General features: G+C 48.2%; 1 protein-coding gene across 1 annotated transcript in view; it reads right to left on the bottom strand.

Annotated features, from left to right (window-relative positions):
• The window catches only part of PKD2L2 (polycystin 2 like 2, transient receptor potential cation channel), a 1,643,803-nt gene extending 1,630,144 nt beyond the window's left edge, over positions 1-13,659 (bottom strand). Inside the window, exon 1 of the mRNA XM_086929456.1 lies at positions 13,544-13,659. The gene's annotated coding sequence lies outside the window, so the exon portion shown is untranslated. The remainder of the gene's footprint in view (positions 1-13,543) is intronic.
• Between the last annotated feature and the right edge of the window lie 386 nt (positions 13,660-14,045).

Raw genomic sequence — 14,045 nt, 5'->3', positions numbered from 1 at the left:
ACAGGAAGAAAGGATGGTAGCAATGATTCAAACTGCTTCTCATGAACGTATTATTTATAGATTACAGGATCAAGAGGAAATTTTTCAGCACATTTGTGCTCCGTTTCTTCACAATCCTTGAATTTGTTTCTTTCCACTCTTATCATAAGATATAAATGTATATTCTAATACTTTTTTAATTTATATATATTCAATTACATATATTTATAGTTTATTATTTACCTATTTTGTGTGTATTCATTTAGGTTCTCTCTATTACATTTCCCTTTTTCTACTCTACAAAACTTGTTACTTATTTTCTTATATCTATTCTAAAATTATTTTCTTTCTTTGCTCTATATTTTTATATAACTTATCTATTATTGTTTATGATATATGATTTATTGTTACTTTGTATGAACACGTTATTTTAGAATATTGTATACATATTCTTGTTTTTATGTATTGTTAATTTCTTTTTCTCAATAAATAAATATGAAACAAAAAAAAATATTTTCCTTGCAATTGCCCATGTAGGCGATGTGGGTACCTGAGGTTTTTAGGCCAAGGCTTGGTTGCCACCCAAATAAAAAGAATATCAGTCTTTTCTGAAAATAGACATCCAGAAAAGTCCCAAATGGCCTGCAAAGCTTATGCTTGTGTAAAGTTCCAGAATCAGCACGGATTCAGAAAATGCTGATCATCCAGTGTTGCTAAACGTCTGATAAAAACAGTACCTTATTTGTGTGGATGGGCCTATCACCCGCAGCACAACAGGGCCCAGAACAAAACATGCAGGGCCATATTCACAAAGGTAAATTTAAACTTTTGTGCAAGTTTATGTTTTTTTTGGTATTCACAAACTACAAGTTAAGAGTAGGTGTATGACTGTGGAGAATCTGAAGTTGAAACAAAGAACTCTGCACATAAAGATAGGACAGGTCTATCCATTTATGTGCAGAGTCCTCTGGCTAGATTGCGAAGTCTCCGTGCTCATAAACTTACTATTAATTGGTAGTTTATGAATACCAAAAAAGGCCATTGCTGGGTGTGAGCCACCCCCACTTATTTTTGTTTTTAAACACAGAACATCTCTTTGGTGATCTGCTGGTGCCCTCTCTACTCCCCCTCCCCGATCCCCCTCAATGGGGCGGGGATGATTAGGGATAACCCTTCAAATGGCACTGACAGGGTGGCAGAAAGACAGATCATTTTTTGGGGGGAGTGGTGTACTCGGCCTTTCCCTGGGCGCCCACTCCAAAGTATCCCCTGCGTCTACTGTGCAGATCTCTGCTTGGGGAACGCTGCCTAGGGGGGATCCCCAACCACAGAGCCACAAGAAAAAGGTAACAATGGAAAGGGGAAAATGGGTTGTAGTTCAGTTATGCCCCGAGTATCGATGACAGTGAAAGAAAACCGGGCCTGATTGCTGTGCATTTTAAAAGAAGAAATATCTTTGCAGCTGCAGTGGCCGAATTGTTCACATCAACCAGACTACAAAGTAGGCATGGGCGTCAAATTCCGTTCCGCTTGTGGAAATTGCAATAATTTGACATTTTCGCGTTCCGCGGAGAGCGCGGAAATGCCCAAATTTTCGCGACCCGCTGCGAACCGGAATGTTTTTTCATGCTTGTGCTGTAAAAATACGTTCTCTTGCGTGTGATCGCCTTACCTGGATCCCAGCGTTTGCCGACAAGTTTTCCCGATCCGGTCACGTGCTCCACGAGATGTTGGATTGTTGGTAGCCATTTTGCGCTATCTTCCGAGAGTTCGCGCCCGCGATCACATCATTCGTCTCGAGATCATGCACCACAAGAGTATTAGATCTTGAACACGTCATTCTCCACTGCGAGCGAGAGCGTGAGGACGCGATCACGTCATATCGAACGCGACAAGGAGCGAGAAAACCCGAACAAATCATTCTCCACCGCGAGCGAAAGCGTGAGGACGCGAACACGTCATATCAAACGCAACAAGGAGCGAGAGAACCCAAACACGTCATATCCAAAGCAACAGGGAGCGAGAGAACGGGAACACGTCATTTTGGACGCGCCATCAACTTCGGCAGAAGTAATATGAAGCTCGAGAACTCGAACATGTAAAAGAATATCAGCTCTAGCAGCATAAAACCTTCTGCAAATGATAATTCGGATGAAAAAAACTCCTCAGATTGACATGTGGCTTTCCTTTTTTGTGCAAGGAGTCCTTTTTAGGTTTTGCTGGGGGGCGGAGCCGTTAGGCTCCTCCTCCAGAGAAATCTATTGAGTACAGTAAGGCACTATGGAACACGCCCCCCCGTCCAATTGGCTAGCTCCATAAATGGAGCCTAGCCATTGGACGAGGGGCCTGTCCATCAATGCCGGACCAGACACGGGGGCGTTCCCGAGATTCTTTGGCTTTTGCGATGTCACGCGACGCCGGGAACGCCCCCGAGTCTGGTCCGGCCGGGCCGTGCTTGCTGCTGTCCTGCCTTGTGTCCCTCCTCCCGCCGTCCCCACGTTTCCCGCCTCCCTCCCGACGTCCGTGTCCTTTTCCCGCCCCCCTCGTCCTCTCCCGCCCCCCTCGTCCTCTCCCGCCCGCACCCCTCGTCCTCTCCGAGGTTTTCTCCGAGGTTTCTTCAGCCGGCCGGCCGGCCAATCCTAGCGCGGCCGGCCGGAAGTGCCCGCCCCCCCGCCGCACAGGGGAAGAAGGAAGACGGCGGCCCACAAGAAGTATGGCGGCCCACGCGGGGCTCCCGTGGCCTGCCTGGAGGGAGCCCCGGAAGAAGCGGAGGACGTTGCCGGGCAGGTGTTGCCGAGTAGGACAGCTGCAGCCCCGCGCCTCCGCCCACGGTGAGTGCTGTGTTGCTCGGGTGTTGCGTGGCTCCGCAGGTCGTCGCTGTAGTGTCCTAATCTGACGTGAGGCTGCAGTGGTGGGGTGAACTTCAAAAGGAGCTCCCCGCAGCCTGAGGGGAAGCTTCTGGACACCCAAGAGAGCAAGCGAAGCCCACCCGCAGTATAACGCCGCCCCTCCCCGCCTCGCGCAGCGCGTGTAATGAAAGACTGTGGCGGGTGGGGAGAGCAACGAAGGAGAGGAGCAGACTGTGGGGACTGCCTCAGGTGCAGTGTACTTTCGGACCCCACCCGCAGAAAAGAGAAGGAACTCTGCTCCATACAACGGAGCAAGCGGACGGCAGCGCCAGCTCGAGTCCCCCCTCTCCCCCGGCAGCCCAGAGAGAGAAGCGGTGTCCTGCAAGGGGCGGAAAGCATCAATCAGGAACGGCTGGCCACCGTAGCCTCTTCACCCCTTGTCAGCACACTGAACTTCACATTGTGCCCCAGCATGGCCTGGACCGGAAAAAATAAAATAACTCTCCATAGCGCAAACTGAGTCTTCCGATAGCGCCTACCTGGCTGCGACTGCAGCTGCAGCCCCGCGCCTCCGCCCACGGTGAGTGCTGTGTTGCTCGGGTGTTGCGTGGCTCCGCAGGTCGTCGCTGTAGTGTCCTAATCTGACGTGAGGCTGCAGTGGTGGGGTGAACTTCAAAAGGAGCTCCCCGCAGCCTGAGGGGAAGCTTCTGGACACCCAAGAGAGCAAGCGAAGCCCACCCGCAGTATAACTCCGCCCCTCCCCGCCTCGCGCAGCGCGTGTAATGAAAGACTGTGGCGGGTGGGGAGAGCAACGAAGGAGAGGAGCAGACTGTGGGGACTGCCTCAGGTGCAGTGTACTTTCGGACCCCACCCGCAGAAAAGAGAAGGAACTCTGCTCCATACAACGGAGCAAGCGGACGGCAGCGCCAGCTCGAGTCCCCCCCTCCCCCGGCAGCCCAGAGAGAGAAGCGGTGTCCTGCAAGGGGCGGAAAGCATCAATCAGGAACGGCTGGCCACCGTAGCCTCTTCACCCCTTGTCAGCACACTGAACTTCACATTGTGCCCCAGCATGGCCTGGACCGGAAAAAATAAAATAACTCTCCATAGCGCAAACTGAGTCTTCCGATAGCGCCTACCTGGCTGCGACTGCCGATGCCCTAGTGAGAGTCCCGGGGAGAGAGACACCAGGTGAAAGGCCGTCCTTCAAAAAAAAAAACGCGCCCACAGGGGGACTGTTGGTTTTGACAATGTACAGTACATAGCAACAAGAAGCGCAAATGAGAAGCGACCTGCCTGGATCTCCTCATTTGCACCGTGCAGTACCGAGAAGAGGGAAAGTATTCCCACCAACTAGGAGCCTCGTATCTAGTAAAGCGCAGTCCGCAGGGAGCTGAGAACACGTCAGCTGCCGCAGACTCGGATATAGACCCGTTGGAAGACATCGCGCCACTCACAGAGGCCCTCCCAGTTAGTCCACAAGGAGAGTTCCTCAGTGACAAGGGAACAGGCGTTGGGAGGAAAAGAACCAGTAGTGTGTGGAAGGTCAGTAACCACCAATGAGAAGAGATTACTGCGTGTAACAACGCTGCCAGGCAAGGTGCGAACCCCAAGCCTCTGTCCTACACAGAGAAAAGTAGAGGGGTCAATGACTGACATCCAGCTGGATATACTAGTACAACCTAAGGCACACCGGAGAATGGAAACACCCAGCCACACCGGGAAAGCTGCGAGTTGATTCACCCGCAAAACAAAGTGAACAGCCAGAACCGGTGTAAGTGCACAGAGCACTCTCTGGTGAAAGCCGCAAGACACTTTGCTCCCTCTTCCAACCGCCCTAGCCAAGCTTGTTGAAAAGCAGTCTCAGTGAGGTATCATTGGTGATAGACTGAAACATGTTTGCCTTGGGTGACTTACGTTTATTTTTGTGAGCTTTCAAGCACAGGTTCCTGTTGCATTTTGTTTTCAGTCAGGGGGCCTAATTTAGAGGTCAGAATGAAATGGGTTAAAAATGCAAACTATTTTTGTGCATGTTTTCCATCTTCCATCTAATGCTTGTTGAGAGGAAGCTGTTTTTGTATGCTCATTTTTTGCCCTTAGTTTGCAACCAGCTTACTACATGATGGTGATAAAACATAGTGCACAACGGACGCAATGAAATGCACAAAATCAATTATACCTCATTCACTTTTAGTGGTACAAAATGCAACTATATTCATGTAGAGCACAGTGTAAAAACTCCTCTGTCAACTTGGCCTTAGCACCAGTTGTTTTCTCAATGCTGCTTGCATTCACATTACTGCAAAAAAAAAAAGAAAATATGCTTTTAAAATTCGTCCGTGTTGTTTTCTGCCTACCCCCACCCGCTGTCTGTGTTGCTGCCTGCCTACCCCCACCCGCTGTCCTTGTTGTTGCCTGCCTACCCCCACCCGCTGTCTCTGTTGCTGCCTGCCTACCCCCACCCGCTGTCTGTGTTGTTGCCTGCCTACCCCCACCCGCTGTCTGTGTTTTTGCCTACCTACCCCCACCCGCTGTCTGTGTTTTTGCCTGCCTACCCCCACCCGCTGTCTGTGTTGTTGCCTGCCTACCCCCACCCGCTGTCTGTGTTGTTGCCTGCCTACCCCCACCCGCTGTCTGTGTTGCTGCCTGCCTACCCCCACCCGCTGTCTGTGTTGTTGCCTGCCTACCCCCACTCGCTGTCTGTGTTGCTGCCTGACTACCCCCACCCGCTGTCTGTGTTGCTGCCTGCCTACCCCCACCCGCTGTCTGTGTTGTTGTCTGCCTACCCCCACCCGCTGTCTGTGTTGCTGCCTGCCTACCCCCACCCGCTGTCTGTGTTGTTGCCTGCCTTGAGGGAGCTGTCTCTCAGAACTGAAGGTCCGCTCTCTGCGAGGTGGCAGGGAGTCTGCTGAAGGCACTGGAAGCTTGCTCCAGATAGTGGCAAGGAATGGCTGGACACAGGTCACATTGAGCACGCATCAGTCATATTCCATATCGAAACAAGGTGTGTGGCTTATTGCGAGTCTCCCCTCAAATCCCACGGCTCCCAATCGAAGCTGTACAGATTGTGAAGTCTTATTTTGGGAGTCAATACTGGATGTTTGGCCCACCTGTGCAAATTCAGCAGCACACCTGACAGAGCACTGCGGAGGCCCGTGATTAGTGGGTGGATCTCGTTGCCAGGCAACAGCAAGGCACTTTCAACTTTTAACCACCATAATAACTGCATTTTTTCTCGAGGTTTTACCTACACCTTAAAGAAGACAGCTGCATAGTTACCACATCCTTGTGACTGGGGGTGAATGTTTGCATTGTTCAGCATTCCGTCCATTGTTTGTTCTTTTGCTTCCGTTGTCCTAAGTGGTCTGAGATTGTGTGTCACATGGTGCAAACCTGGCTGGTGATGTTAGCCTCTCATCCTTCCAGACTGGGAAAACAATCACCAGCGTGACTGTTCATGAAGCTAACACATCTATGGAGTACTACATGCATGTTATGCTGCTTCATGGAGTGTGCATATGCTGTATATTGTGTGGTAATCACTTTTCCCATATGTAGTGCTGTGCTGCCGACACATTAAAATGTATAATTTACAGTGGCCCACTATTTGCCCATCTTAATAGTGAACAGAATGTTAGGGTAAATATGTAGCAGGCTGGAGAAATAAAACACAATACATTCTACACTGTTTAAACCTTTTCGTGTTTTGGTTACACTTATTATTGGAATGAGTGGTCGATTAATATATATTTGAGCCCTTCTTAGAGATTTTATGTTGGGGTCATGTTCTTTATGGTAATATATCTTCCGAATGCCCGATCACTGGTCTTTAACGTAATTATGTTTGATTTTGAGGTTTCAAAAACAGCCATTTCCCAAGGGACCGGGTGGCACAGCATCCGGAGTCTATACACCTCTAGGTGATAGCTCTAAAACTGCCAAAGTCAGCAGGGAGTGTTTTTATTAAGGTGCGGAGGTGGGAGGTGCGTCTGTGCCAATGTACCTGAATGCGTGCGGCGCGAGGGGTGTTGCTCCGAGTGCAGGGATTTCTGTGCCAGTGCGGGGTGAGTGGTGTTCTACAGGAGAAGGGGTGGGCCTGTGTGGATGCAGGAGAAGGGGGTGGCCCTGTGTGGATGCAGGAGAAGGGGGTGGGCCTGTGGGTGTAGGAGGACGGGTGGGCCTATCTGTGAGTGCAGAGGCAGGGGGGTTTCATGTGTAAGTGCTGATACAGGATGTGTGCCTATGTGAGTGCAACAGGAGAGGTGTTTGTGAAAGCCAGGGGAGGAGAAGTGGTTTCCCTGTGCAAGTGCAGGGGATGAACAGTGCTAATGTGAGTTCAGAGTGATGAGTGTGTCTTTGATAGTGCAGCCCATTAAGGTCATACTTATTTGTACTGGCCATGCTTGTTTCTTAACTTCCTGACATTTTGACGCAGCGTGAACACATTACTTTTTGTGGTCCAGCCCACGTAGTTTAACTTGTCTGATTGCAAAATGCCTACTGTGTGCCTACAACCTGTCCATTGCTTACCATTGGTTGTGTTTATTGTCAATCTCATTTATTTGCTTCTTATTCAATGACTTTTTTTGTCTCGGATTGTCTCGGATTTTGTCTCTCACTCCGTGAGAGTGCATAGGTTTATCAGCTCTTTTCTTCTGTCCCCAGTGTGATCCCCACAAAATTCCCCCCCCCCCTATGTTCAATGTTTCTCTCTCAGAGCTGTTGGCAATGTAAATAACAATGCCATTTATTTATAAGTAAAAACAAAAAAAGAAATGTCATGAGCAATGCCAATAGCTCTAACTTTTCCAAAGGCGAAACCATTGCATTGTAAATGCTTGTTTAAAATGGAGGGAGAGGGTGGAAGTGCCACAGAATCTCCAACTTCCTGTTCCTGTCAAGCAGGCTCCTCCCAGTGCTTTGTCGATCTCATGCTCATTCTGCCTTTGGATTTTGATCTGGAAAGATCACTATTTTTGTCTGCTGCATCATTGCAATTGGATTTGAGGATTTCTGAATTGGATATTTTACAAGTAAGTGGTTGTTGTGTCTGTTTGATTGTAGTTATTGCAGTTGTTGCAACTGCAATTTAATTTTGGTAACTATCATTCCTTTTTTTTAAATGCTGTGGGTAGTAGTAGTCTCTGAGCTAGTCATGGCCTCATGGGTGTGTGCATGATGAAGCAACTGTTCCTTAGGTGTTTTTTGAATGTATTTCCTTTTCAAGCATTATTTAGGGCCTGGATGGCACTGGATTGAGTTGGGAAATATGTGGGTGGGCTTTCTGTTGTTGGGCCTGGCCATATGGCTGGTAGCCATTTTGAAGCATAGGCCTACAAGCTTGTCTAGCCTTGTCTGCCAACAGGCCTGCTTTCATCTAGTAGGCTCAGAGCAGGTAGCCAGAGCTTTATAAATCAAGTGTTTCTGTGTGGTCTGTTGAATTTAGACATCATTTAGGGCATGGATGGCATTGAATTGAGTTGGGAAATGTGTGTTTTTGGGGGTGGGCTTACTGATGTTGGGCCTGGACATGTTGCTGGTGGCCATTCTGAAGCCTAGGCCTGCAAGCTTGTCTGGCCTTGTCTGACAACAGGCCTGCTTTCATCCAGTAGGCTCAGAGCACGTAGCCACAGCTTTATTAATCAAGTGTTTCTGTGTGGTCTGTTGAATTTAGACATCATTTAGGGCATCGATGGCATTGGATTGAGTTGGGAAATGTGTTTTTCTGGGGTGGACTTTCTGTTGTTGGGTCTGGCCATGTGGCTGGCCATTTTAAAGGATAGGCCTGCAAGCTTGTATGGCCTTGTCTGCCAGCAGGCCTGCTTTCATCTAGTAGGCTCAGAGCAGGTAGCCACAGCTTTATTAATCAAGTGTTTCTGTGTGGTCTGTTGAATTTAGACATCATTTAGGGCGTGGATGGCATTGGATTGAGTTGGTGTTCTGACCGGGTTTTTGGCTCTACTTCCGAGTGATGGTGACTTTAAGCTTGCTACCATCTTGAATCTCTATTCTTGCCTCGTGTTGGTCCTTTTAAGGCCTTTTTCCAGACCTAGAAGCATAAACTAGAGGATAGCTGCTTAATATGATGATAGATCCCTTATTCTTGACTCTAATCCATCTATTGCCTATTGGCTTTGACATAATTATGTGTCCTTTCATCATCCTACCTATAGTAGAGGGTGGATCCTGTAGTCCTGACTTTATATTACATATTGGTATGGTTTGTGTAGGTACTCTGACAGAGCTAAGTGTTATTTCATCCTTCTCAGGCCTAAAAGGCCCAGAACTAGAGAGACTCCAATTTGCTTTCTGTCCCTGCAGACTGAGATGCTTGCAGGGTAAAGGTAATGTTTTAGTTATGAGCTGTTGTTCACTTGGAGAGAACCAGTCTGGGCCAGCCCTTATCGGTAGGCTGTATTATTCTTTGTGTCGAAGACACCACAAAAGGCCGGCCGGCTGGGTGTGTGTCCTTGACGCGGAGTGGTACAGAGATCTGATGGGCGGCAGGCTGATGGCTGGAACTTTCCATGAGAAGACAGCATTCCATATTAGTGAAGTGCAGAGGCGGAGTCAGCCAGTCGATGATTGGAACAGAAAGAGTTGACTTGAGTTGCAGAAGGAGTGGAGAATCAGAAGGAGTGGAGTTGAGTTGAGTTGCAGAATCAGAAGGAGCAGAGAAGGAGAAGGAGTGGAGTTGGAAGCAGAAGGAGTTGGAGCAGAGGAGAAGAGACAGTGGATGCTTGGAACAGAGAGAAGTCAGTTAGTCAGTTTGTCAGTGAAACAGTTGGAGTCAGAGAAAGAAGAAGATGCTTGGACCAGAGAGAAGACAGACAGACAGTCAGTGAGCTGGAACCAGAGAGAGAAACCAGAAGCAGTTGTGAGCAGATGGTGTTTTGAACAGAGAGAAGTGAGATAATGTTTGGAACTGAAGGAAGCAGTCAGAAGCAGTTACTTATCAGAAGGAGTTGAGATCAGCTGGAGTCTGAAGTGATGCCTTTTGGAAGAGACTGAAGTTATATCGTGGATTAATCTGTGGGAGCAGCTGGAGTGAATTGGACATTGGAACTGAGATAATCAGACAGAGTGAAGAAGCTAGTGGAGCGAACGGTTATCAGAGCGGCAGAAACAATTAGGCTGAAGTTGGAAGGTGGAGAGAGTTCGTGGGGGAGAGGAATCCAGTGCAGAGTGATCAGCGCAGTTGCGTTTCCAAGAGTGCAGGGGAGGATCTAAGACGAGCTAAGGCACAGACAAGAGAGGAACCCCAGATGACAGCTAGAGCAAGACTTCATACTAATCAGGTGATATTTGTCCTTTATCTTTAAACATTAACCTTGTCCCTATTGTGTTGCTAAACCTTTTCCTTTCAGCGGTGTGCAGTATAATCCATTCCCTCTTTAGCTATTTACAGTCCCTGTTAGTTACATGTGGATGTGGTATAGTAATAAAGCTTTACAGAGACCCCGCAGATCTGTGTATGTGTCTATTCCCATTTTACTTTTCAGGCTATGTGTTATAGTGCAGTATTATATTGTTGTTGTTAATAAAGATACCCCAGTTCTTAGTGAACCAGTGTATGCCTTATTCTTATAAATAATAAATAAATATAAAAGGGATCTTGTCATGCGCATCAAGGGTTACAGTGAAGGTAACCTTTTCTTCTAGTCAGGTGTCAGTGCACGAACGGAAGCGACCCCCTATCAGGTAAGTGACCACTGAATAATTAGGGAGAGAGGAGCTCTTGAGCTAAGAGGATAAGTTATACACTAAGTAATTCGGCCTTTATTCATAATATTGTAGTAGTGATCCTCTAGTGAATAATGAGAGAAACTTCCCAACATAGAGAGAGAGAGCTGAAGGTATTCATAGGAAAGTGATCGTCGTTGGGATGCGGCGTTATACCCACAGGATTGTGGCTTGTTTAGCGAGCACCAGGGAGGATACTGGTGTTTATACCCACAGGATTGTGGCTTGTTAAGCGAGTACCAGGGAGGATACTGGTATTTATACCCACCGGATTGTGGCTTGAGAGAGCACTGGTTGTGGCCAGTGTGTAATGGTATATAATCAGGACTGCCCCAGGGTAGAATGGTCTGGGCCCATGTGGTCGCGAGACTATATTGTGTGAGTGTGGTGTAGGGCATGGACGTCCTTAGTAATCAGTGAGTATTCCTAGTAATCCCTATAGATTTAGTGGTGTTTCTGATGATATGAGCTTGTATATTGCGAGTTCCCCATCCTCAGGTAGGTACCCAGGTGCCTGGATAGATGGGTCCTGAGGAGGGAAGTGGTTACGTTTTGGCCGGGTTGGTGGTGCTCTGGTGAGCTGATCTTATCTGGTCTGAGAATCCGGTCATTACAGTTGGGAAATGTGTTTTTTTGTGGGTGGGCTTTCTATTGTTGGGCCTGGCCATGTGGCTGGTGGCCATTTTGAAGCAAGGGCCTGCAAGCTTGTCTAGCCTTGTCTGCCAACAGGCCTGCTTTCATCCAGTAGGCTCAGAGCAGATAGCCACAGCTTTATTAATGAAGTGCTTCTTTGTGGTCTGTTGAATTTAGACATCATTTAGGGCATGTATAGCATTGGATTGAGTTGGGAAATGTGTTTTTTTGAGGTGGGCTTTCTGATGTTGGGCCTGGCCATGTGGCGGGTGGCCATTATGAAGCCTAGGCCTGCATGCTTGTCTGGCCTTGTCTGCCAACAGGCCTGCTTTCATCCAGTAGGCTCAGAAGAGGTAGCCACAGCTTTATTAATCAAGTGTTTCTGTGTGGTCTGTTGAATATAGACATCATTTAGGGCATGGATGGCATAGGATTGAGTTGGGAAGTGTGTTTGTTTGGGGTGGGCTTCTGATGTTGGGCCTGGCCATGTGGCTGGTGGGAATTATTAGTGTCCTGCTTTTGCCACATAGGCCTGCATGGTTTTCATATTGGCTTACTACTTCCATCCATCCACCCCCTTAGCCAGCAGCAGCTCCATGAATGATGTGATGCTCAAATAATTTAATGGCAAATAGGGTCCACCTCAATTCCATTACATTTTTATTTTGGTGGTTCTTTCTTATTCTCTTTCCTATCCTTCCTGAGAGTGTACTGTGTGTACACAGTAGTATAACATAGCCCTTGTTGACAAAGCCTCAGAAATGGCTAGACTATATCTTTTGTTTGCACTAGTATAGTAGTAGTAATTGAACCACAACAACAAATGCCCCATTTCACTGATGTTCTTCTCCTGGCGTATTTGCTTTTAGGTTCACAAAAAGCCAGAGGAGGAGGTGTCATCATCATCACCCGTTGTACTGACGGCCAGACAGAAGATCTGCTGCGCATCACGTCCACGTGTGAACACAACTTGTTGTGCATCTGCGGCCTGCCTGACATCTGAAGAAGATGGCCCCAAAGAAAGGTACCAAGTCCAGTACCAAGAAAGTTGCTGGTGAGAAGAAGGAACAGAAAAAGGATGTGCCATGAACCACGACTGGTGTGCCGGCCAATGTTTTTTTGGGGAACAAAAAAGTTACGCCTGCAGCAGCGTTGTCCGGGAACTATGCCTGGAGCAGCAACTCCGCACCAGCGGTCCTACCCCACCAACCCAGGCCCAAGCCCTTGAGTGTCGCAGAGGTAGCCAGTCTACTAACTAGCAGCGATGTTGAAATGTCATTATCGCAAAGTAGTACACAATCAACGAAGGAGGAAAATCAGCAGATAAGTGTACAGCCGCAAGAACAGCAGTAGCCGCAAGAACAACAGCAGCAGCCGCAAGAACAAACAGCAGCAGCCGCAAGAACAGCAGCAGCCGCAAGAACAGCAGCAGCAGCCGCAAGAACAGCCCACAATAGTAGTTGTTGCTCCTGAAGTAGGGACATTTCAGGAAATCGAGCTTCCTTCAGACAAAGTGGAGCAAACCACTGTTTCGGAAGATTTATTGCCTTCAAGACCACCAGCAAGGAAAAGGAGGCTTAGTCCATCATCTTCTTCTTCAAGCCCCGCGTCTGATGATCGTGATGCCACTTGGTAGCCACCAGCTCAGTCTGAGAGTGATGCACGCCACAAGACAATGCTTCTGAAAAGGAAGGTTCCCGAAAAACGTAGAGTTATCGAGGTAGATGTAGAAGAGGGGGATGATGTTGAAGAAGACGAGCCAGTCAACACGCACATCACTCCCACCCCAAAGGGGATGGAGACCGACATTCTCACCCTATCCAGAAAGGCTGCTACTGAGCGGGATGTAGCACGGATACCACCAACACAGGTTACACCACCACGACCTCCAGCTGCCATATTTTCAAAGGCCCGGCAGGGACCTACTACATCCAGCTCAACCATCTCAGTAGGTAGTGGTAGTAAAAGTGACAGTGTAGCTGCACGGAGTCACATTCCAAGCACATCCTCCAGTTCATCTGGTATTGAAAGTAGCACATCAGCAGTGCAAGAAAGTTCTCCTCCCCAGTGCCTGGTCAACATGTCAACTGTGTGGAAAATCGACGGATGGTTTTTATCCCCGCTGACTCCCCAGCCATTGTAATATGACGGGGGTCTTTTCTACAGGGATAGCAGGAGGTTAGGTCTGCCCCTGCCGGGCCGGCGGTGACTACCACCGGCCCGGCAGGGGCAATCCGCCCGCCATCCTAATGGCGCCGTAAGTCTCAACAGTACAGTATACTTACAGTATACCCTTGCAGTGAGTGTAATGTCAATAGTTAAGGATTATGAATTTAACTTACCACCGCCCGCCACTGGTGCTGGAAGGCCCCCTACCGCTCCATCGGCAACTGCTGCATCCTCTCCATCCGCATCGCCTTTACCGCTGGCCCCGGCAATGGTAGTCGGTAGTGCGCCTAGAAAACATTACACATTTTTAGGCGTCATATACACCTCCCCCTGTTGGTCAGTTGCAAGATTGAAAAATTAGTTCATAGTATACAACATACATCGCTAGTACAATTCAGGTAGTAGTAGTGTAGACACTAGTAGGTATATATGGTCCCTAGGGTCATTCTAGCCTTTGCTTAGTTAGCCCGAGCCTTGCAACCATTTTACCTTTGTGTCTTTTAATTTTGCACATGTGACGTTACCTTGCAGCCTATTGTACAAGACACCTTTGAGCCTACATGACCTCATACTGCTACTGTCTAAGTGCTGCGAACAAGGTCAACCAAAACATTACCATGCCTCTTTTTTATGAAGTTCTGGTGTACTGTTAGTCCATATTGCTTATCCATAAAT

This window comes from Lissotriton vulgaris, chromosome 7, assembly GCF_964263255.1.
Source record: "Lissotriton vulgaris chromosome 7, aLisVul1.2, whole genome shotgun sequence".
Classification (NCBI taxonomy): Eukaryota; Metazoa; Chordata; class Amphibia; order Caudata; family Salamandridae; genus Lissotriton; species Lissotriton vulgaris.
This window is presented reverse-complemented; position numbering and strand designations above follow the sequence as displayed.